Source organism: Helianthus annuus, chromosome 13 (genome assembly GCF_002127325.2).
Source record: "Helianthus annuus cultivar XRQ/B chromosome 13, HanXRQr2.0-SUNRISE, whole genome shotgun sequence".
NCBI classification, from domain to species: domain Eukaryota; kingdom Viridiplantae; phylum Streptophyta; class Magnoliopsida; order Asterales; family Asteraceae; genus Helianthus; species Helianthus annuus.
In genome coordinates this window covers 63,849,170-63,871,844 of record NC_035445.2, presented here as the reverse complement: position 1 = coordinate 63,871,844, position 22,675 = coordinate 63,849,170, and the positions used below count along the sequence as shown (strand labels likewise).

Here is a 22,675-nt window from a genome sequence, read left to right as displayed (position 1 = left end):
CTTTCCATCGATACTCGTCATTATTACTTCTTCTCCATACTTATTTTATTTGGGGTTTTAAATGCTCCTAATTCTTTTATTCTTAAAATTATTTCATTAACCTTTTTGCAAAACTTCCCCTTCCCGGCCATACTTAAGTTATCGTTCGGGTTGTATCCCGTCATTCATTCCGACTCACACGAGTCAATTAACAACGTATCTAATATGTGGCTTAATCAAAATTTTCTTTTCTTAACTCAAATTTTAAGTTCGCATATCATTTATGGTCATTCTTTCGTCCTTAAATACGTCTCGCAGATTCATACTTATCATTCGTACACTTAATTGCTTTTATGTTTGAATCCGTCTCGCGGATTCAGATATTGCATTCATATCCTTCATTCCTTGAATCCGTCTCGCAGATCCAAATTTTCGCATTCATACATTTCATTTCTTGAATCCGTCTTGCAGATCCAAATTTTCGCATTCATACATTTCATTTCTTGAATCCGTCTTGCGGATTCAAGCATTGCATTCACATCTTTCATTCTTTGAGTCCGTCGTCCGTCTCGCGGATTCAAGCATTGCATTCATACATTTCATTCCTTGAATCCGTCTTGCGGATTCAAGCATTGCATTCATACATTGTTGATCCGTACCGTCTTACAGATTCAACATTCTTCATTCTTATCATTCACACTTTTCATTCTTACATAGTACTCTCAATCTCCCGAGAGTCTTATTACTCATTTCACCCACACGCCCACCAGCTACCTAATTCTAACGGGCATACCTGTGACAACTATCACGGTCTCACGAACGTCATATGCTTCTTGTGTACTGGCCGGGTACACAATCCACATACTAGTTTCGTGTCTTCGTGTAATCACCACCTTATGTCCGCAGAATTAAGTTTCGGCACGTGTACACTTCTAAAACTTCCTTACCATACCATTATTATATTTCATTTAAAATTTTCTTTCACTTGCTTAATTATATACCATTTCATGCACCCATAAGCTAAATCTACGTACCTCGGTCAATATGTCATATTACATACCTTGGTGCCGGCGCTAGACCGCATTTACAGATCATCCCTTCCCAGCAATCATGCTGACCTTACACATAACATACTGTTAGTTATCCTCAAATGCATACTTAAGCATATACTTACCTTGGCTTCTACCCTTAGATCTTGATCGAGTCTTGGATTGTACGGGTCCTTATCACAAGAGCACACAGGTTTGAGTTCAAGTATTTACCTCCTCATACTTGATTTCCCTCAAACCAGGGCTCTGATACCAACTTGTTACACCCTAACACGCTTTAACTGAAAAGACGTAGCGGAAAAGACATGCCATAAAATTTCTTTCATTATGAACGTCTTAACTTACTTGAGGATTCATTTTAAGGTGACACATTTACAATGAATACATCAATCGAAACTCATTTACGAAAAAGAAACATAAACTATGTTTACTAAATTAGTTATTCAAACATTCCCGTACAATCTAACTTGTGACTCGGTCTTCGATCTCCACACCTCAGTGATCCTCCGTGACTCGTACAACCTACACTTACCATACAAAATTCAAACGTTAGTACACATTATGAACGCAACAAGATTCATACACTTTTACTTTCTATTCCGTTATTCCTTTGCACTTAGGCATTTCCATCTGAGTATCCATTTCCCGGTGAGACTTCAACATTGTACCTGCATTATTCTTCATTCTCAAGGTACACTGTTATTAGCATCAATACTCAATCGTATTGAAAACATATGAGCATACGTAATTACCTACTGGCATACGGTTATACATACATATTGGCATCCACATATATATACGTTCACACCTACACGCGTATGCACCTTCACACTTAAATACATATTACTTACACCCATACATATCTACTCGCGTACGCACTTACACCATTACCTACATATATATATCTACATACGTACATATCTACATACTTACACCCATACTCAAAACGAAACATAACTATACACTTGCATACATTCACTAATGAAATCTATATATACATACATACATACCCACGTACTTAATTCATTACCCCGCATACTCGCTTACATACCCCGTTCTTATTCGCACATCTTAAACGCTTTCAAAATATCTATCGGGTATGTTTCGGATCTTAAAAATGAGTTTCATACTCATCCGTAACTTACCAAGCCATTTGGTAGGGTTAAGGAACATTATAAAAACTTAACGAGGCTTGGAATGGGTTCACGGGGTTCGAATTCGAAGAAAAACGAAGAAATTACATAAACCATACTTTTACACCTGACCTCCACCGTAAGCTACGGTGGCTACCGTAGCTTACGGTGGCCCCAAAAGCTTACGGTATAAATAGTCTGCCTTACGGCAGAATTAAATGTCCAGCACCTAACGTAGCTTACGGTGGGCACCGTAAGCTACGGTGATGCCCAGTTCAGCCTTTGTTTTTAATACTAAAACTCGCATAACTTACTCGTTTTTGATCCGTTTTACCCGATTCTTTTTCCTACGTGACCGTAATTTAATTCTCCATCACATGGAGTGAAAATCCAATATTTGGACTACCTAACTTTATGACTCTTATGCCTTCGGCTTACTTCCCTTTTACCAAATTTTGACCCGTTCATGCATATTTCAACATAACTTGTTTCTAATTGTCCGTAAAACCTTTCCCTGCATTTTAGACTAAGAATCTTTGCCCCGGGTCCGTAATCTTTACGAATTTCATTACCGCTACCTTACTTATACATAATTATTCGACCCGTTTAAACCCATTAATTTACCTTAATACTTTCATCATTACATAACCTTACATAATATCCCCACAATCATGAACATGAAAATTCTACATGCATACTAAGAAGTGAGTCGGAAGTCACTTACCTTGTGCATCCGTGTTCGTGACCGCTTCCCTGCCTCATCTTGACCCATTAGCCTTCCATGCTTGGTCCACGCTTGTGTGTTTCCTATTCTTTCATGTCGTCATGCATGACAATGTTAGTATTCATGCTCATTCATATTAACACACATTTTCCAACTCTTATCTATATTGACTTTCACTAACACGCATAGACATGATTTGTCAACCACATTATTCAATATCTTCGAGTTCCAAATTCATTACCACACATAACACATAATCAATTCTTACATACTTATACTTTCATAATTCTACATTTGACAACCACTTCCTATAATAATCAACTTAACATAATCGTAACATCATCCTTTGCTAGTGAGGTCATATGCTATATATATATTTAGTACATGTTCACTTTTGACCGTAATTAAGGGATTAGTAGACCACATAGCAAACCTTACCCGTTCAAACACAATGTACAAGCTCCTAATGTATAAATTTGACCAACATATACCTTCAACCCGAATTCATATACGAGTTCCATCTAAAGCACATTTTTCAAGTTAGTAACTACTACTTTCATCACAATCGCTTTCTTATACATGTAAACTTACAACTTGCATACAATTTCACTTTCTACTTCACCTAGTCATTTTGTCAAACACTTGGCGTGCGTACTAACATTTAAGCACATTGTACAAGCAATTTAAGCATATTCTCCCCATATTCACCTCATGAATCCTTTCATTCAAACAAGATTACATTATCACCTTCATCATATTACTATCAAAACCTAATACATAACACATGCATCAGCATAATCAAATTCATCACTAAACACATGTTTGATTCTAAACATCATTAACATAAGTAAATCATCAATTTACATCACATTATCTAAAACCCACTTCACTACTACATTATTAATCACTTACTAGTGATCTAAACTTAAGTTCTTCATAATATCATCATGCCTTTGGTGTATGTACTACCTTCTAAACATAAAGTACAACTAGTTCATGCACAATCTCCTAATCTCATACACAATTCATCAAATTCCACTTCCTAATCAACACGAATCATTCATGCATAAACATCAAACATACTAGTATTACATTTCTTTTAATTCCTCTAACAAGAACCCATCATGCAAATCAAAATACATCAATATTAAGCAAAATTTGTGACAACTCGAACTTTAGACCTATCATTGTGTAACATATGTGAACTTGATTGACTAAGTGAACGATTATTAAATGTTATGTGATATGTGTTTTGATAATTGTGTACATGATACGTTATGTGTTGTATGTATATAAGTTACACGAAACCCGAACGCACAACACTACACACAATCGCACAAGCCATTGGGCTTTACACTTGCATGCGGACCATCGCACAAGCCCACTAAGGGTCGTATTCCTTGTTTCCGGATCAAGGGCAGCCCAAGCAAGGGCCGGCCCATTACTCTTTCTCTTATGCGTACAACCCACACACTAGGAAGGATTATTCCTCATTTGTTGCTAAACACGTTCACACACAAAAGAAACCCTAGTTCTTTCTCTCTCACCCTCACGAACTCACGGCAGCCGGTTCTAGCACCTCGAAGACTTCCTGTTTGTTGATCGGATCACCCTCTTCATCGGTTAGTGTTTTGATATTGATATCTTGATTGAATGATGTTATGATTATTTGATTTTATTAAAAACCATTAGCGTGGATTGTTATGATGAACAATATGAACCGTATTTGGTACTCTTGATAAATCGGTTTACATGTTTAGTATGTATGGATCAATATAGGTTGATAATCGTATTATGATGATGATGATGATTTAGACCGGATGCATGATTAATCGGCTGTGGTGTGTTTGGTTTCGTATAATTAGTAGGATTTGATAATGAGTTGTTGCATGATGAATTAAGGACTTGATGTTAACCTTACGGTTTCATTTGATGATGTTAATGAGTTGTTATGATTAAATGAATTATTAGGGTTCATGTGAAATTAATGTAAATTGCTTGATTTGATCGAATATGGCATGAAAGGAAACTGTTAGTGGTGATTTAATGGATAGAGTGTAAATTGGAAACTTGTTAAATGTGTAACCGAATGACATAAAACCTGGATGTGGAACTAGTCGCACAAGCACCCAAACACACAAGCCACTCGCACAAGGGAGCCCATTCGTACAAGGCCCCTGGTCACACAAGGCCTGTGTGTTGGGCCGTGGTTCAGATTTGGACTGTTAGAGCCCTGGGCCGGACAGCCCAAGACTTCAGTCGCACAAGGTACCCTAGCCGCACAAGAGAACCTGAATCGCACAAGTCATACGTTTACTTAACTGTTGGGCCGGATGGTTATTTGGGTTGGGCTTGTTTGGATCGCACAACCCGTCCGGGTCGCACAAGATCGACCGGACCGCACAAGTTGGTTGCATGCTATTAGGGCCGCATTGTTATTAGATCATTTATGATATTGGACTTCTTTTATGTTGGGCCGATTACATTTGGGCTAATGATTAAAACGCACAAGTATGGTTTCGTTGTGCTCATTGACTGTTTACGTGTTATACGTGTTTGCTATAGTTATTACGTGCACGTTATTTACTAACTTATGTGATTCATACGTGCATTACTTGAAGTCAAAACCTGACTTGTGTGGTAACCCTGTTAGGACGTGGTTGACCACCCTTAGTTCAAGAAACCCTCTTTGTGTATCTGCCGAGCAATCCAAGGTGAGTTCACACTCTTACCAAGGCATGGGATTCCCGGGGTGTTGGGAATGGGATCGATAAGGATAAGGTTGAATAGATTCATACGGACACTGTTACTAGACTACCAAACCATCGTCCTCGGTTGTGCAGGACACATACGTAAAACCTACGTATAACTAAGTTACTCACTATCCTCGGTTGTGAAGGATACTCACGTAAAACCTGCGTGAACGGATACTCACTACTGCCTCGGTTGTGTCAGGCACTTACGTAAAACCTACGTAAACCCCAGGTACCCTATCCTTGGTTGTGAAGGATACTTACGTAAATCCTACGTAAACTTGTACGTATTACAGTTCTCGGTTGTGAAGAACACTTATGGTTACGCATAGTCTAGTGGATTAATAACATGGGAAGCCCCCACCAATAGAAACCTATATTGGCCCAGTAGAGCCACTTGATACTCATGAACTTACTGTTACGCATTTACTTTCTGTGAACTCGCTCAACTAGTTGTTGACTCTCTGCTGCATGCCTTGCAGGACCTTAGGTACTTATGGAGCTTGCACAAGGAGGAGCAGGTCGTTGTGGGCAGATGGATCGTGATTACTTATTTATGACGTTACAAAACATTAATACTTATGTTGGGTTTTACATAAATGCTTCCGCTACATTTACTTATGTTGGTTTTGATAAACACCTTTCGTATTGATGGATAACTTTTACTATTTAATTACATGTTCAATATGATTGGTGGCTTGATCCTGGTCAGTCACGCTCCCAAGCGGTGGTACTCCGCGTGTGGGATTTTGGGGGTGTGACAGATTGGTATCAGAGCCATTGGTTATAGAGAACTTGGTTTTAATATGGGGAAAACGTTTTATTAAAACCAGACTATAACCAGAACAGTGCTCTCAACGATCCACAACGACGCTTCGCTCCACGTGCAAGACTCGACATCCTAGGTAATAAGGTTTATGTTTATTGCCTGTTTGCTAGAACTGCTTAGAACTTTGCTCGCATTACGCTTAGATACACATGACTTTATTACATGAGAATACCTACGTGCTTACACTTTTCTGTCATCGCCTTACCCGTGAACCATTCTCACTTACGCTACTTTTACAATGAAGATCATGTCCGGACGTGTGAACATGACTCAAGCCCAGCTAGAGGCTCTCGTTCAAGCTCAAGTTGCTGCGGCACTTGCAGCTGCTCAAGCAGGTAGTATACCCCGCAGTATAGACTCATACTAGGATCCTTAGATCCTGCATTAACTCTCGTATTTAATCTCGTCCTATTCGTACACAATAGGTCAACACGCGCAGCAACCTGTCTGCACTTTCAAGAACTTCATGGACTGTCGTCCAAGTACTTTCAGCGGCACAGAGGGGGCAGTTGGACTCCTCCACTGGTTTGAGAAGCTCGAGTCAGTTTTCGAAATGTGTGAATGCCCTGAGGCTCGCAGGGTGAAATACGCCACTGGCACGCTGGAAGGAATAGCACTAACTTGGTGGAACGCCCAAGTTCAGATCTTAGGGTTGGCAACTGCTAACGTCACACCCTGGAATGATTTCAAGGAACTGATCAAGAGGGAGTATTGTACTCGGGAAGACATCCATAAGCTGGAGGATGAGTTTTACCATCTGAAGATGACTGGATCAGAGATTGAAGCTTACACCAAAAGGTCAAACGAACTGGCCGTGCTGTGTCCAACTATGGTGGACCCTCCAATTAAGCGCATTGAGTTGTATCTCAAAGGGTTGGCGCCAGAGATCCAGAGCCACGTTACTTCGGCTAATCTTGATAACATCCAGGATATTCAACGCCTCGCTCACCGCATCACAGACCAGGCAGTGGATCAGAACAAACTGCCTAAATGTATCAGCGCTACTGCTACCGTTACTACTTCAGCTACTCCTGCTACTCCCAGTGACAGTAAGAGAAAATGGGATGGGGATTCCAGCAAGGGATCAGCTTCAGTTCAGTCTCAGGCCCAGCAGCGGAAGACTGACAGTTATCAGAGTCCCAGCCAGCATTCCTCAGGTAGTCACAGGCAGGGCGGATATCGAGGAAACCTCCCAAAGTGCAACAACTGCGGCAGACAGCACGGTGGCCAGTGTAACAAGGGTCGCTGTCAAAGATGCCTCAAGATGGGTCATGAGGCTAAGGATTGTAGAAGCCCTCGTCCTGCGAACCAGAACCAGCAGCAGCCACAGGCACATCAGAATCAGCAACAGGGCAACAAAGTATGTTTTCAGTGTGGGGCAGAAGGTCACTTCAAGAGGCACTGTCCTCAGCTAAACAGGAACCAGAACAACAACCATAACAATCAGGGCAATGGCAACAACAACAACGGGGGAAACAACAACGGCAACAAGGCAAGGGGTCGTGCATTCGTACTAGGTCGAGGCGACGCAGTGAACGATCCCAACGTAGTTATGGGTAAGTTTCTCCTCGACAATATTTATGTTACTGTTTTATTTGATTCGGGCGCGGATACAAGTTATATTTCTGTGAAAGCTAGTAAATTGTTAAAACGTACATCAACACCTCTAAACACCAAACACGTCGTAGAACTAGCTAATGGTAAAAGTTTAGAAGCCACGCAGATAGTCAGGGGTTGTAGTATCGACTTAGCCGGTCAAGTTTTCTCCATCGACCTTATTCCCATAGTCTTGGGAAGTTTCGACATCGTCATAGGGATGGATTGGTTGTCCCAACATCAGGCAGAGATATTATGCAGCGAAAAGATCATTCGTATTCCACGTTCTGGTCGAGAACCTCTCGAAGTCCAGGGCGACAAGAGTGGTGCTGTGGTTGGCATCATCTCTTTCTTGAAGGCTCAAAAATGCTTACGAAAGGGGCACACTGCCATTCTGGCACTCGTTACAGACGCATCAGTAAAGGAAAAGAAATTGGAGGATATTCCAATTGTACGTGACTACCCTCAGGTGTTCCCTGAAGACTTACCTGGCTTACCGCCTCACCGTCAGGTCGAATTTCAAATCGAGCTCGCTCCAGGAGCAGCACCAATAGCTCGCGCACCATATCGTCTAGCTCCATCAGAATTGGAGGAACTGTCAAAGCAGCTACAAGAGCTCTTGGAAAAGGGCTTCATTCGTCCAAGCTCTTCGCCTTGGGGAGCTCCAGTACTTTTTGTGAAAAAGAAGGACGGTACGTTCAGAATGTGCATCGACTACCGTGAACTCAACAAGGTGAAGGTGAAGAACCGTTATCCTCTTCCACGCATAGATGACTTATTCGACCAGTTGCAAGGGTCGTGCTACTATTCGAAGATAGACCTGAGGTCAGGTTATCATCAGCTGAGAGTCCGGGAGGAGGACGTCTCTAAAACCGCTTTCAGAACACGCTACGGTCACTACGAGTTTCTTGTCATGCCGTTCGGGTTAACGAACGCACCTGCCGTATTTATGGACCTTATGAACTGGGTGTGCAAACCCTATCTTGACAAGTTCGTCATTGTCTTCATCGACGACATTCTGATTTACTCCAAGAGTCAGGAGGAGCACGAGCAGCACTTACGCCTTATTCTGGAACTCCTACGGAAGGAACAGCTGTACGCTAAGTTTTCGAAATGCGACTTCTGGCTTCGTGAAGTCCAATTTCTAGGCCACGTAGTGAACAAGGATAGGATCCATGTCGATCCATCCAAGGTAGATTCGATCAGAAACTGGCCTGCACCACGTACTCCAACGGAAATACGCCAATTCTTGGGTTTGGCGGGTTACTACAGACGGTTTATTAAAGACTTTTCAAAGATTGCTCAGCCGCTTACGCTACTGACACAGAAGGGTGTCACCTACCGTTGGGGAGATCCCCAGGAAACTGCTTTTCAGCACCTAAAGGATAGGCTTTGCAGTGCACCTATCCTCTCTCTGCCAGAGGGCACAGATGACTTCGTGGTTTATTGTGATGCATCCATTCGGGGACTTGGATGTGTGTTAATGCAGCGCGATAAGGTTATTGCTTACGCTTCGCGCCAACTCAAGATTCACGAACGGAACTACACGACGCACGATTTAGAGCTGGGAGCTGTTGTTTTCGCGCTTAAGATATGGCGACACTACCTGTACGGTACCAGGTGCACGATTTACACCGATCACAGGAGTCTCGAGCATATCCTTAAGCAAAAGGATTTGAACATGCGTCAACGACGATGGGTTGAACTACTGAACGATTACGAATGCGCTATCAAGTACCATCCAGGCAAAGCCAATGTTGTGGCTGACGCCCTCAGTCGGAAAGACACTTTACCTCGGCGCGTGCGGGCGCTACAGCTTACGATTCAGTCTAGCCTTCCTGCACAGATACGAGATGCTCAGGTAGAAGCATTGAAACCAGAAAATGTCAAAGCTGAAGCCTTACGCGGCTCACGACAACGAATGGAACAAAAGGCAGACGGCGCCTACTATGTAACAGGGCGTATTTGGGTCCCACTTTATGGCGGTCTACGCGAACTTGTGATGGACGAAGCTCACAAGTCTCGTTACTCGGTACACCCAGGGTCGGACAAAATGTACCACGACATCAGAACTACTTATTGGTGGCCTAGCATGAAGGCCCACATCGCTACTTACGTTGGCAAGTGCTTGACCTGTGCGAGAGTCAAGGTTGAATACCAGAAACCAGCGGGCCTACTTCAGCAGCCTAAGATACCTCAATGGAAATGGGAAGAAATTTCCATGGATTTCGTTACAGGCCTACCTAGATCCCAGCGTGGGAATGATACCATATGGTTGATCGTAGATCGACTCACCAAGTCTGCACACTTCCTAGCTATAAAGGAAATGGATAAGTTCTCCACTCTCGCAGACATCTATCTCAAGGAAGTTGTTTCGAGGCACGGGGTGCCCACCTCCATTATTTCGGATCGGGATGCACGATTCACGTCAGAACTATGGCAAGCAATGCACAAATCTTTCGGCTCACGATTAGACATGAGCACAGCATATCATCCTCAGACGGATGGGCAGTCTGAGCGAACGATTCAAACTCTTGAAGACATGCTTCGGGCATGTGTTATCGATTTCGGCAACGGCTGGGAAAAGCATCTCCCTTTGGTGGAGTTCTCGTATAATAATAGTTATCACACCAGCATTCAAGCCGCTCCATTCGAGGCATTGTACGGACGCAAATGCCGGTCACCTCTCTGTTGGGCAGAGGTGGGGGATAGCCAGATCACGGGTCCAGAGATTGTAGTGGACGCCACAGAAAAGATTGCACAAATAAGACAACGCATGGCGGCAGCACGCGACCGTCAGAAAGCCTACGCGGACAAGCGTAGAAAGCCTTTGGAATTTCAGGTCGGGGACCGGGTTTTACTAAAAGTCTCACCCTGGAAGGGTGTGGTACGTTTTGGCAAACGGGGCAAACTGAATCCGCGATACGTCGGACCATTCGAAATCATAGAAAAGATTGGCAAGGTAGCCTACAGATTGAACCTACCAGCTGAACTCGGGGCAGTTCACAATGTTTTTCACGTGTCAAATCTGAAGAAGTGCCTATCAGATGAGACCCTTATCATTCCTTTCAAAGAACTCACTATCGACGAGCGGTTGCAGTTCGTCGAGGAACCAGTTGAAATCACGGACCGGGATGTGAAGGTCCTCAAAAACAAGAGAATCCCTCTTGTTCGAGTACGTTGGAACTCCAAACGTGGCCCAGAGTACACTTGGGAACGCGAAGACAGGATGACAGAAAAGTACCCCCAGTTATTCGGAACCAATGCAACCACTACTGAGGCTGAAGCTACTACTGCGGAATTTCGGGACGAAATTCCAGATCAACGGGGGGAGGATGTGACACCCCAGGAAAATCAGTGAACGAACGATTGAACTTACCTAGCTTCCTCAGTGAGTGCGTACCAAATTTCGGGACGAAATTTCTTTTTAGTTGGGGATAATGTGACAACTCGAACTTTAGACCTATCATTGTGTAACATATGTGAACTTGATTGACTAAGTGAACGATTATTAAATGTTATGTGATATGTGTTTTAATGATTGTGTACATGATACGTTATGTGTTGTATGTATATAAGTTACAGAAACCCGAACGCACAACACTACACACAATCGCACAAGCCATTGGGCTTTACACTTGCATGCGGACCATCGCACAAGCCCACTAAGGGCCGTATTCCTTGTTTCCGGATCAAGGGCAGCCCAAGCAAGGGCCGGCCCATTACTCTTTCTCTTATGCGTACAACCCACACACTAGGAAGGATTATTCCTCATTTGTTGCTAAACACGTTCACACACAAAAGAAACCCTAGTTCTTTCTCTCTCACCCTCACGAACTCACGGCAGCCGGTTCAAGCACCTCGAAGACTTCCTGTTTGTTGATCGGATCACCCTCTTCATCGGTTAGTGTTTTGATATTGATATCTTGATTGAATGATGTTATGATTATATGATTTTATTAAAAACCATTAGGGTGGATTGTTATGATGAACAATATGAACCGTATTTGGTACTCTTGATAAATCGGTTTACATGTTTAGTATGTATGGATCAATATAGGTTGATAATCGTATTATGATGATGATGATAATTTAGACCGGATGCATGATTAATCGGCTGTGGTGTGTTTGGTTTCGTATAATTAGTAGGATTTGATAATGAGTTGTTGCATGATGAATTAAGGACTTGATGTTAACCTTACGGTTTGATTTGATGATGTTAATGAGTTGTTATGATTAAATGAATTATTAGGGTTCATGTGAAATTAATGTAAATTGCTTGATTTGATCGAATATGGCATGAAAGTAAACTGTTAGTGGTGATTTAATGGATAGAGTGTAAATTGGAAACTTGTTAAATGTGTAACCGAATGACATAAAACCTGGATGTGGAACTAGTCGCACAAGCACCCAAACACACAAGCCACTCGCACAAGGGAGCCCATTCGTACAAGGCCCCTGGTCGCACAAGGCCTGTGTGTTGGGCCGTGGTTCAGATTTGGACTGTTAGAGCCCTGGGCCGGACAGCCCAAGACTTCAGTCGCACAAGGTACCCTAGCCGCACAAGAGAACCTGAATCGCACAAGTCATACGTTTACTTAACTGTTGGGCCGGATGGTTATTTGGGTTGGGCTTGTTTGGATCGCACAACCCGTCCGGGTCGCACAAGATCGACCGGACCGCACAAGTTGGTTGCATGCTATTAGGGCCGCATTGTTATTAGATCATTTATGATATTGGACTTCTTTTATGTTGGGCCGATTACATTTGGGCTAATGATTAAAACGCACAAGTATGGTTTCGTTGTGCTCATTGACTGTTTACGTGTTATACGTGTTTGCTATAGTTATTACGTGCACGTTATTTGCTAACTTATGTGATTCATACGTGCATTACTTGAAGTCAAAACCTGACTTGTGTGGTAACCCTGTTAGGACGTGGTTGACCACCCTTAGTTCAAGAAACCCTCTTTGTGTATCTGCCGAGCAATCCAAGGTGAGTTCACACTCTTACCAAGGCATGGGATTCCCGGGGTGTTGGGAATGGGATCGATAAGGATAAGGTTGAATAGATTCATACGGACACTGTTACTAGACTACCAAACCATCGTCCTCGGTTGTGCAGGACACATACGTAAAACCTACGTATAACTAAGTTACTCACTATCCTTGGTTGTGAAGGATACTCACGTAAAACCTGCGTGAACGGATACTCACTACTGCCTCGGTTGTGTCAGGCACTTACGTAAAACCTACGTAAACCCCACGTACCCTATCCTCGGTTGTGAAGGATACTTACGTAAATCCTACGTAAACTTGTACGTATTACTGTTCTCGGTTGTGAAGAACACTTATGGTTACGCATAGTCTAGTGGATTAATAACATGGGAAGCCCCCACCAATAGAAACCTATATTGGCCCAGTAGAGCCACTTGATACTCATGAACTTACTGTTACGCATTTACTTTCTGTGAACTCGGTCAACTAGTTGTTGACTCTCTGCTGCATGCCTTGCAGGACCTTAGGTACTTATGGAGCTTGCACAAGGAGGAGCAGGTCGTTGTGGGCAGATGGATCGTGATTACTTATTTATGACGTTACAAAACATTAATACTTATGTTGGGTTTTACATAAATGCTTCCGCTACATTTACTTATGTTGGTTTTGATAAACACCTTTCGTATTGATGGATAACTTTTACTATTTAATTACATGTTCAATATGATTGGTGGCTTGATCCTGGTCAGTCACGCTCCCAAGCGGTGGTACTCCGCGTGTGGGATTTTGGGGGTGTGACAAAATTGGACATGGATGATTCACCCATGTCATCATCTTCATCATAACAAATGGGTTTCATCCAAAAACATCGAATTAACCTAAATCATGCATAACCCATGTCCAATATGATGATTCTAACACACACCCATTCTCAATTTCATACAAATTCGCGATTTACATCAAAACCCACTTCGTGAAAGATCACCAATCTAACTTCTAAGACATACCTTACGATCCCCTTGTGATGGTGATTATTATTCCATGTTTATTTGCGAATTTGAGCCTTGAATCATCCCTTGATTTGAAGCTTTTGAAGAATTAGGGCTTGGCTCCTATGGAGCCCCTTCTGATCGTTCCAGAACACACACGAGATGTGTGTGTTTGTGTGTGTTTTTATTAATTTAAAACATAACTTTCCCCTTGTTCATCTTTGGTCCCTCAAGTTTATACCTTTGCTTGTTTTGCTAAACATTTGAATAGGTATAATAACGTAGTTATTACATTCTATTTTATTAGACATGGGGTCTTACTAACAATTTTAATAATTCGAGTTTTGGGGCGTTACACTTCACCTCACCAATTTTGTTCGCGCTGTTAAACCAAAACAATTGCACTACAAATTAGAATGCAGTTCAGAACTAAGACCAAACCCAATGCTACATGCAGACTCTTTTTTTTATTAACCCGGTCAACGCCGAATAACACTCCTCTATGTATTTCTCTTCTTTTTAACCGAAAGTGGGTTCGTTTGTGAGTTTGTCAATCCCTGTACCCCACGCAAGATGCTTGCATGTTACCCATCCGCCATGCTTAAAGATTGTACCCAACCAAGAAATTACATAAGCTCACACACCACCCCCAATAAATCATTTCTCTCTTAACTAAACACAGTACATTACAAAGGCGTGGTTTGTAGGGTGATAATCTGAAATACAATATACAAACTTGTTCTTCGTATATCATAATACGCTATAACAAACACAACCGCTATCATATTAGTGGTTGATGATGGCGCTAATTTACTTGAAACCACGGCATTATTAAACAAACTGCCTGATTCACGATTTTGATGAGAGACGAAAGTGTAGAAACATAAGGATTTAAATGATATGCCCATTGTACGATGAAGAAGATTGTAGAGGGTGTTCAATGATGATGATGTAAGGTTAGTCAAATCATCATGAATTCAACTGATACAATTGTTCAATAAGGGTTGCGACTTTTGGTGAAGCGGCGCATCCATAAAAAGAAACGACGCAACCGTAAACTGTAACTGTTGAGTTCGTGATGAAACAATTGATACGGATGCACCGCTTCACCATGATATATTCTCACCATGAAACAATTGATATAGTATATGTGTCATCTATTAGAAAACGGAGGAGAAATTATATGCTAAAATTTGTTGTGAATATATATAAAAGTTGTGTTTTTTCGTAAGAAGTAATATATTTAAAATTAGTTTGAAGGGTTGTGACTTTTTAAAGGAGTGTGATATATTTGTAAACCCTTCATCCAAACCATTGTGTTTTAATTCTAAAATGAAAGAGTGTGACTTTTAAACAAATAAGACATAACCCAAGTTACTAATTGTATAAGGGTATAATGAATCGATATCTATTCACTTTTTTTTATGAAAGTTTTTAATTTAATTATTATTACGAACCAAATGCAAATTACATTAGAATAGAAGGTAAACGTGCAAAAAGTTGCATTGCTATCCCGTTTTTTTTTTTTTGAAAATTAACTTCATTCACAAACAGGCCGACCCAAACCGGGCCAACCAAAAACCAACAAACAAGCTAGCGATTACATATTAACAAAAGTGTTCCATTCTACCCAATCTATGTCTTTGAATTTCGATCTATTCGAATACCATAAGAAACCCATAGCCTTAACCTCGCTAATGATTTTTTCTATCTTGTAAGGGATGTTAGAAAAAATTAGATTATTCCTGGCTCTTCATAAACTCCAGCAAGCAATCCTCACAATACCTTGAACCGCTTCCTTCTTTTTCTCCGAAGCCCCGAGAGATTTGTGCAAATCAAGAAGATCTTTTATATAGAAGGCAAATATATTCGGAATCTTACACCACACACTAATTCCATTCCAAATATTCGATGCAACATAGCAAGCTATGAAAAGATGATCAGTTGTTTCTTCGTCCGAGCCACAAAAAGGACACAACGAGTCGCCAAACTGGATGTTTCTCTTCTTCAAAGCCTCCCTGGTTGGAATCCTGTTAAGTTCCATCCTCCATGAGTGAATATTGCATTTAGCCGGTATCCACTTACACCACTCCATAACATATCCGTTGAGACTCACGTTTTCAGATTTGAGGATCCTCTTCACGGCTTTCACCAAGAAGGTACCGGACTGATCTGACATCCACTTCCAGGAATCGCTGGAATCCGAAATCAGCACTTGTTCCAGACTAGAACACAGAGTTTGGAGTCTTGCCAGCAGCCCCGAATCGGCCAGCTGGACTTTCCAGCTCCAATCGAAAACCCTGACCGAACCATGCATCGAGATCCTGTCCGCTACCACACACTTCTTACACTTCTTATTTGTTTCCTGTCTGAAAAGATCCGGGTACAAATGCTTGAGCGGTTCGTTAGTAGCCCATGAATCTAGCCAAAATGCAATATCACGACCGTTCCCGGCCACTCCTTTCATGAAGTTCCTAAGCGGTGTGCCTCCAACCTTTGTGTTTATAAAAACTTTAGCAATATTATTCCAGACTCCTGTAAATAACTTTTTAAAAGGGATACATTCCCATCCGACCCGGGAGAAATGAAGCGCATCAATGACTCTTTTCCACAAGAAATTCTTTTCCGTTTTGTACCTCCATCCCCATTTAACAAAAAGAGACGTGTTCACCTCTATGAGCTTATTCAAGCCTAATCCCCCGTCTTTCTTGTGCCGCGAAACCCAATCCCAACTAACCCAATGCATCTTCCTTTCTTCTATAGCTCCTCCCCATAAAAAATTTCTAATCATAGCTTCCAAATCCGATATTACCTTCTTTGGAGCTTTGTAGAGAGAAAAATAATAACAAGGTAAACTTTCCAGCACCGATTTGATAATGGCCAACCTACCCCCAATCGACAAAAGATGGGACTTCCAATTGGCTAGGAGAGACCGAAAAATATCATAAACCGGTTGCCAATTGTTGATTCTATTCATATTGGCTCCAACCTTTAGCCCAAGATACCTAAAAGGAGGAGAATCAGGTCTACAACCAACCTCATTAGCCAAAACCCCGCTTTCTGCCATATCCGCGCCTAACCCATAGAGATTTGACTTATCGATGTTAATTTTTAGACCCGAACACACGAAGAAACACCGAAGGATTCTAACTATGTTCATCACTTCCGATTTAGACCATTCCCCCACTACAATAGCATCATCGGCGTACAGAAGGTGAGTAAGAATCGGCCCATGGTTAGGGGTCGCAATTCCATTAATCATTCCCGCCTCTCTAGCTCGATTCAACATACACGATAAAGCTTCCATAACCACAAGGAACAAAAACGGAGAAAGCGGGTCCCCTTGCCTCATACCTTTTTTGCATCTGAAATTAAAAGTTGGCGCTCCGTTAACTAAGACGGACGAGCTTGCTGACGTTAGAATTCCCGAAATCCAATTGCACCATTTATTCGAAAATCCCATTTGCTGAAGCGTATTGATCACGAACCTCCAATTAACGTTGTCGTATGCCTTTTCAAAGTCTATCTTAAGGAAAAAAGCTTTCGAGTTCCTTTTCTTGATCCAAGAGATGAGTTCGTTAACAATGAGGGGCCCGTCCAATATGAATCTTCCTTTTAAAAACGCCGATTGGGATTCGGATATAAATCCATCTAAAACCTTCCTCATCCGATTAGCCAACACTTTGGAAATAGCCTTGCTGATAACTCCGACCAAGTTTATCGGCCAATAGTTGTTTAAAGATACCGGGTCGGAAACTTTGGGAATGAGAGCAATGTACGAACCGCTACTTCCTTTACTTATCTCTCCTGTGTTATGAAACCAGACAAAGATTCTCGCAAAATCTTCTTTAAACAATTCCCAAAAATGCTTAATAAACTTAAAATTAAAACCATCGGGTCCCGGTGACCGGTCGTCTCCACAATCAAAAATGGCTTCCTTGATTTCAATCTTCGAGAATGGATCATCAAGCATACTACTCTTAACCTCTGAGATTTTTTTAATGTTGTGACATAATAGAACGGGTCTCGTCTTCATTGACTCCTTGAATTTATCTCGAAAAAAAGAAAGGACTTGTTTCTTAATCTTTGCCGGCTTGGTACACCATTCTCCATTAATTGAGAGACCGTGCATATTGTTCGAGGCTTTCCTATTATTCACCAAAGCATGAAAAAAATTGGAATTCTCGTCTCCATCAATCGCCCACTTGGTCCGAGCTCTTTGTTTAATATCCTGGTTCTTCCTATCTTCAATCTCTTTGATAATTTTCTTGTTTTCTGCCAGAACCCACTCTTCTTCTTCTGAAAGGTCCCTAGATTCCATGTCAATTTCCATCTGTTCCAGTTCAGAAAACCCCATCTTTTCGACTTCATTTTCTTTAGCCAAAAAATCATCCCGCCACTTTTTGAGGAACGATTTAATTCTAGCAAATTTAGCGGTGAGACACTTATCAGGAGGATCAAAATTCTCGAACCCTTCCACTGCCTCCTCAAAACCTGGTTTCCCAATCCAAGAACTGAAAACCCGAAATGGCCGTGGCCCGAACTTTAAATCAACCAACTCAAGGATGATCGGACAATGGTCCGAGTGACGATATGGCATAACTCTAACATAAGCCGATGGCCATTTGTTGAAAAATTCAGAACAAACCAGGAATCGATCCAACTTACTAAGTTTTCTCCCATTATCCCTTAAACATGTAAGCTTCCTACCCTGCATCAGATATTCCAACAAACCGTTGTCAAAAATGAAATTGTTAAAGTTCTCGGAACATACCGGCTTAAACTTGGAGCGTTTCCTTTCCTCCTGAGAACGCATAATGTTAAAATCACCAACAATAACCCACATTCCTTCTGCTGGATCAATAGAATTGGATATCTCGTTCCACAGATGCAACTTATCCGATGTATTTTGTGGAGCGTAGACCTTGATTAGGTTAATTGGATCACCACTACCCACCACCAAGCCTTTAATGGTTAACAAGAATCTATGCTGAATGACAGACACTATCTTCAGAACCTTAGGGTCCCAAATCCACACCAGACCTCCTGAGAGACCCATCGGATCTACTGAAGCAGACTCGAACTTCCTATTACCCCACATTTTAGAAAGGACAGAGTTAGACACCTTCGAGACTTTCGTCTCCTGGAATGCAATAACACTAATTTTATTGGCTATCCTCAGATCTTTCACCCAAGCTGCTTTAGCATCCCCCAAAATTCCTCTGATGTTATAGACATAAAATTCATTGGTCTACCACATTGATCCCTTCTCCTCTAATTGACTTACCAATAAGGCTGTTGTGATTGACGAGATCTATTCCCACAATGTTCCCGATGTTTATTGTCTCCCTAATTTCCTCTTCAACTGAAGCTTCATAAGAGTCTTGCACAATATCCACCAGGCAAACGTCTGTGTCTCCACCCCCATCTGGATTTCCGTCATGACTCGAACCCGGATCCACTACAACATCCGAGGCTTCCTGCTCCACAATAATTTCTGGATTGGCCATACTGTTACTGGGAAAGTTCCTTGAAGATTGTTCCACCTGCTCTTCAGCAACGTTTTTATTAAGGTCAAAAGCGAAAAAAGAATCCCCATCCTCCCTGCTACGTTTTTTGGGTCTATTCTCCGAGCTTGGGCTGGCACAGTCTGTTTGGGTAGTGGCCCTGTTTTTGGGCCTGATTCTACTAGCTTTCCTTTTGGGCCTACCACTATTGTCAGTAGATATAAAATAATAAATACTATTATTACAACTGGTGACCCTTCCATCGTTATCTTGGGCCCCACGAAGATTTTCCTGCACATCAACATTCTGGGAGATTGAAACGTCGCCCACAACATTAACTGTTTGATTGAAATTTCCTAGAATGTTCTCTTCTCCCAAGACCTCAGTCCCTTCGTTAATCTTTGTCGGTTGGCGTATCTCCGGGGAGTGCTTATCCATTCCGACGACATCATCGTTAATACCCTTATCTGGTCTGACTTCTTCCTCCTTTCCCCGGCTCACCATTTCCCCGACACTATCCGGAATCCATTCACTTAACTCTTCCTCGATCCAGACATGAAACTGTTTTTTCTTCCAACAAACTGTCCTGTGCTCTTGAATCCGATCTCCCACTCCGACCAAAACACCAATCCAACTAGCCGAAAGGTTGTTGTCGTCCGCCGTAATTTGGGACCCGTGAACTATTTTCCCGAACTGCCCAGCTATCGAGTCGAAAACCTTATTGTCTGCCAAGTGAATCAGTAATCCCTGAACCCTAACCCATGCCAACCTTTCGAATGGAAGAGATTGTCCGTTCCAATTGTCAAGAGACGAAAACCAAGGATCCCAAACTGAATGGTTTAGAAGAAAATCGGTACAAACAGACTCATCCACAAACTTTAAAAGCATTGAGAGACCACCGATGTAACTTAACGAAACTCCTTGAAGATCACTTCCAGCTAGTAAAACATTTAGCGTTCTTAAAGTCGTTAAATCCCTGCATCTGCCCACAAGGGCTTTACCCATAATTTCCTTGAATGCCAACGTGTCATCAGGTTTAGAAATCATACTCCCGGTCCCGTCTTCATTATGCTTCGGATAACTCGATTCACCTACACCTCCATTTGAACCGGTGAAAAGGTCTTTGAACGACTTACCCCCTTCGTTATTGACGTAAGCGTGATTGAAAATGTTGTTAACCTGCGGCTGTTTGTCGATAACCTTGGACTTTCCTTTGTCTTTCGTTGGAACTTCACCATGCAGCCCCTCGTTCTCCGTGGCGAACTTGGCCAAGTTAACCTTGAGTCTGTAACCCCCCATCTTCGTTCCGTTTAATGCGCGTTCCATCTCTTTCACGTCGACGACATTTCTAAAGCTAATAAAACCAAACTTTCTCCCCTCTTTGTCTTTTTTCTTGGCTATGTAGACCCCCGTCACCTCCCCAAAAACCCTAACAAACTCTGAAACCTCCCATGGGATACATCCTAAATAGGGCTGTAAACGAACCGAACGAACACGAACGAGGCCTTGTTCGTGTTCGTTCGTTAAGGAAATAAATGTGTTCACGAACAGTTCATGAACACTTACCGAACGAGATTTTATGTTCGTGTTCGTTCATTAAGGAAATGAGCGTGTTCACGAACGGTTCACGAACACAAGCGAACACAAATAAATTTGGCGAACGCGATGAAGGATATAGGTGGATGGCCCAGAGAATAGCACTAGAACTTGAATCCCTTATTGTGGAACGGAGGTAGATCATATTCAAAATGAGAAAAGAAAGGGAAATGGTGCATAAACAAGGTGAAAGAGGGTTTCCTAGTTTAATTGTTAGGGTAATGATATAAATAAAAGTTTAATAGTATAAAAAGTATAGATAAAATATATGAAAGTATAAAAATCTTTAATTAAAACATGAACATACGAACATAAACGAACGCAAATGAACGAATGTTCACGAACACCTTACCGAACGTTCACGAACACAATTGAACGAACGAGACCTTTGTTCATGTTCGTTCATTTAACTAATCGAACGGAATTTCTTGTTCATGTTCGTTCGTTTATTCAACGGACGAACATAAACGAACTTCCCGCCGAACGGTTCACGAACTGTTCGCTGAACGTTCGGTCCGTTTACAGCCCTAATCCTAAAGGAAGGTTTGTAACGTAAAACTTCGTTATCGGCCCTTTGAAGTTGCTGTCTCCTTTTACTCCTTTTCCTCTCCTGATCTTTTTGACTGGAACGTCTTTCCAGCTGCCTTTTTCGTCTCTCTCACTCATCGCTTGACGTCACTGAGGGAAACCCTAGAGGCGAATGGAGTAGGCAAACACTAACTAGACTAAAAGTTTAGATCCAGATTTGTCCCTTAGACAGATCGATTAAACCTCGCAGGCTAGCCCGAGCAAGCTTCTTCGTCGAGCCTCACGGCGAATTCCTCAGCCGGAGAGAGAGAGTTAGAAGATCTGTTGGAATTATTTTGTAGGTTCCAAGTCTCTTAATCCTAACCTTAATACCATAGCTTTGTTCACTATAGATCTAGAGCCCTCAAGCGTTAAAGGAGGACCACCATTATACACATATAGATATCGCTAGTTGTCTATAGGCCATTTGGTATCTTCGCTTTATCGTAGGTCTCAGGCTACAAAGCCGTCATCACAGAAACTACTACCTCTAACTTGGGTAATTGTTTCCCACACTAATTTACACATGGTTAACTAATTGGTGAGTTGCTTTATGGACAATCCGGTATTTGTTTAATCATGTCTAGAAGCTTTTTAGGGGACTTAGACAAGGTGACCCTTTCTCCCCTTTTCTATCCATGCTCATGTTGGAAGCGTTAGAAGTTATTATGAAGAGAGCGGTGGATACGGGTTGTTACAATGGGGTGAATCTACCCAATGGTGGTCCTACTTAAACTCATCTTTGCTACGCTGATGATGTCGTGTTCATTGGAGAGTGGTCGGAAGAGAACATTTTGAACCTTAACTCGATCTTAAGATGTTTCTTTCTTTGTTCGGGGCTTAAGATGAACCTTAAAAAAAGTTGTGTTTTTGGGCCGAGCATTGGCGAGGAGGAGGTGGGCTTTATGGTGATTTTAATTCATTGTAAAGCCGGCTCTTTCCCTTTTACATACCTC

At 41.9% G+C, this 22,675-nt stretch overlaps 1 long non-coding RNA gene across 1 annotated transcript; it reads right to left on the bottom strand.

Moving 5' to 3' along the window:
* Window positions 1–1,440: 1,440 nt before the first annotated feature.
* LOC110902618 lies at window positions 1,441–14,217 on the bottom strand. Its single transcript, XR_002571273.2, has 3 exons — window positions 14,068–14,217; window positions 2,886–2,973; window positions 1,441–1,550 (listed from the first exon to the last, which is right to left on the bottom strand). It is a non-coding gene; the product is annotated as an uncharacterized LOC110902618 (long non-coding RNA).
* Between the last annotated feature and the right edge of the window lie 8,458 nt (window positions 14,218–22,675).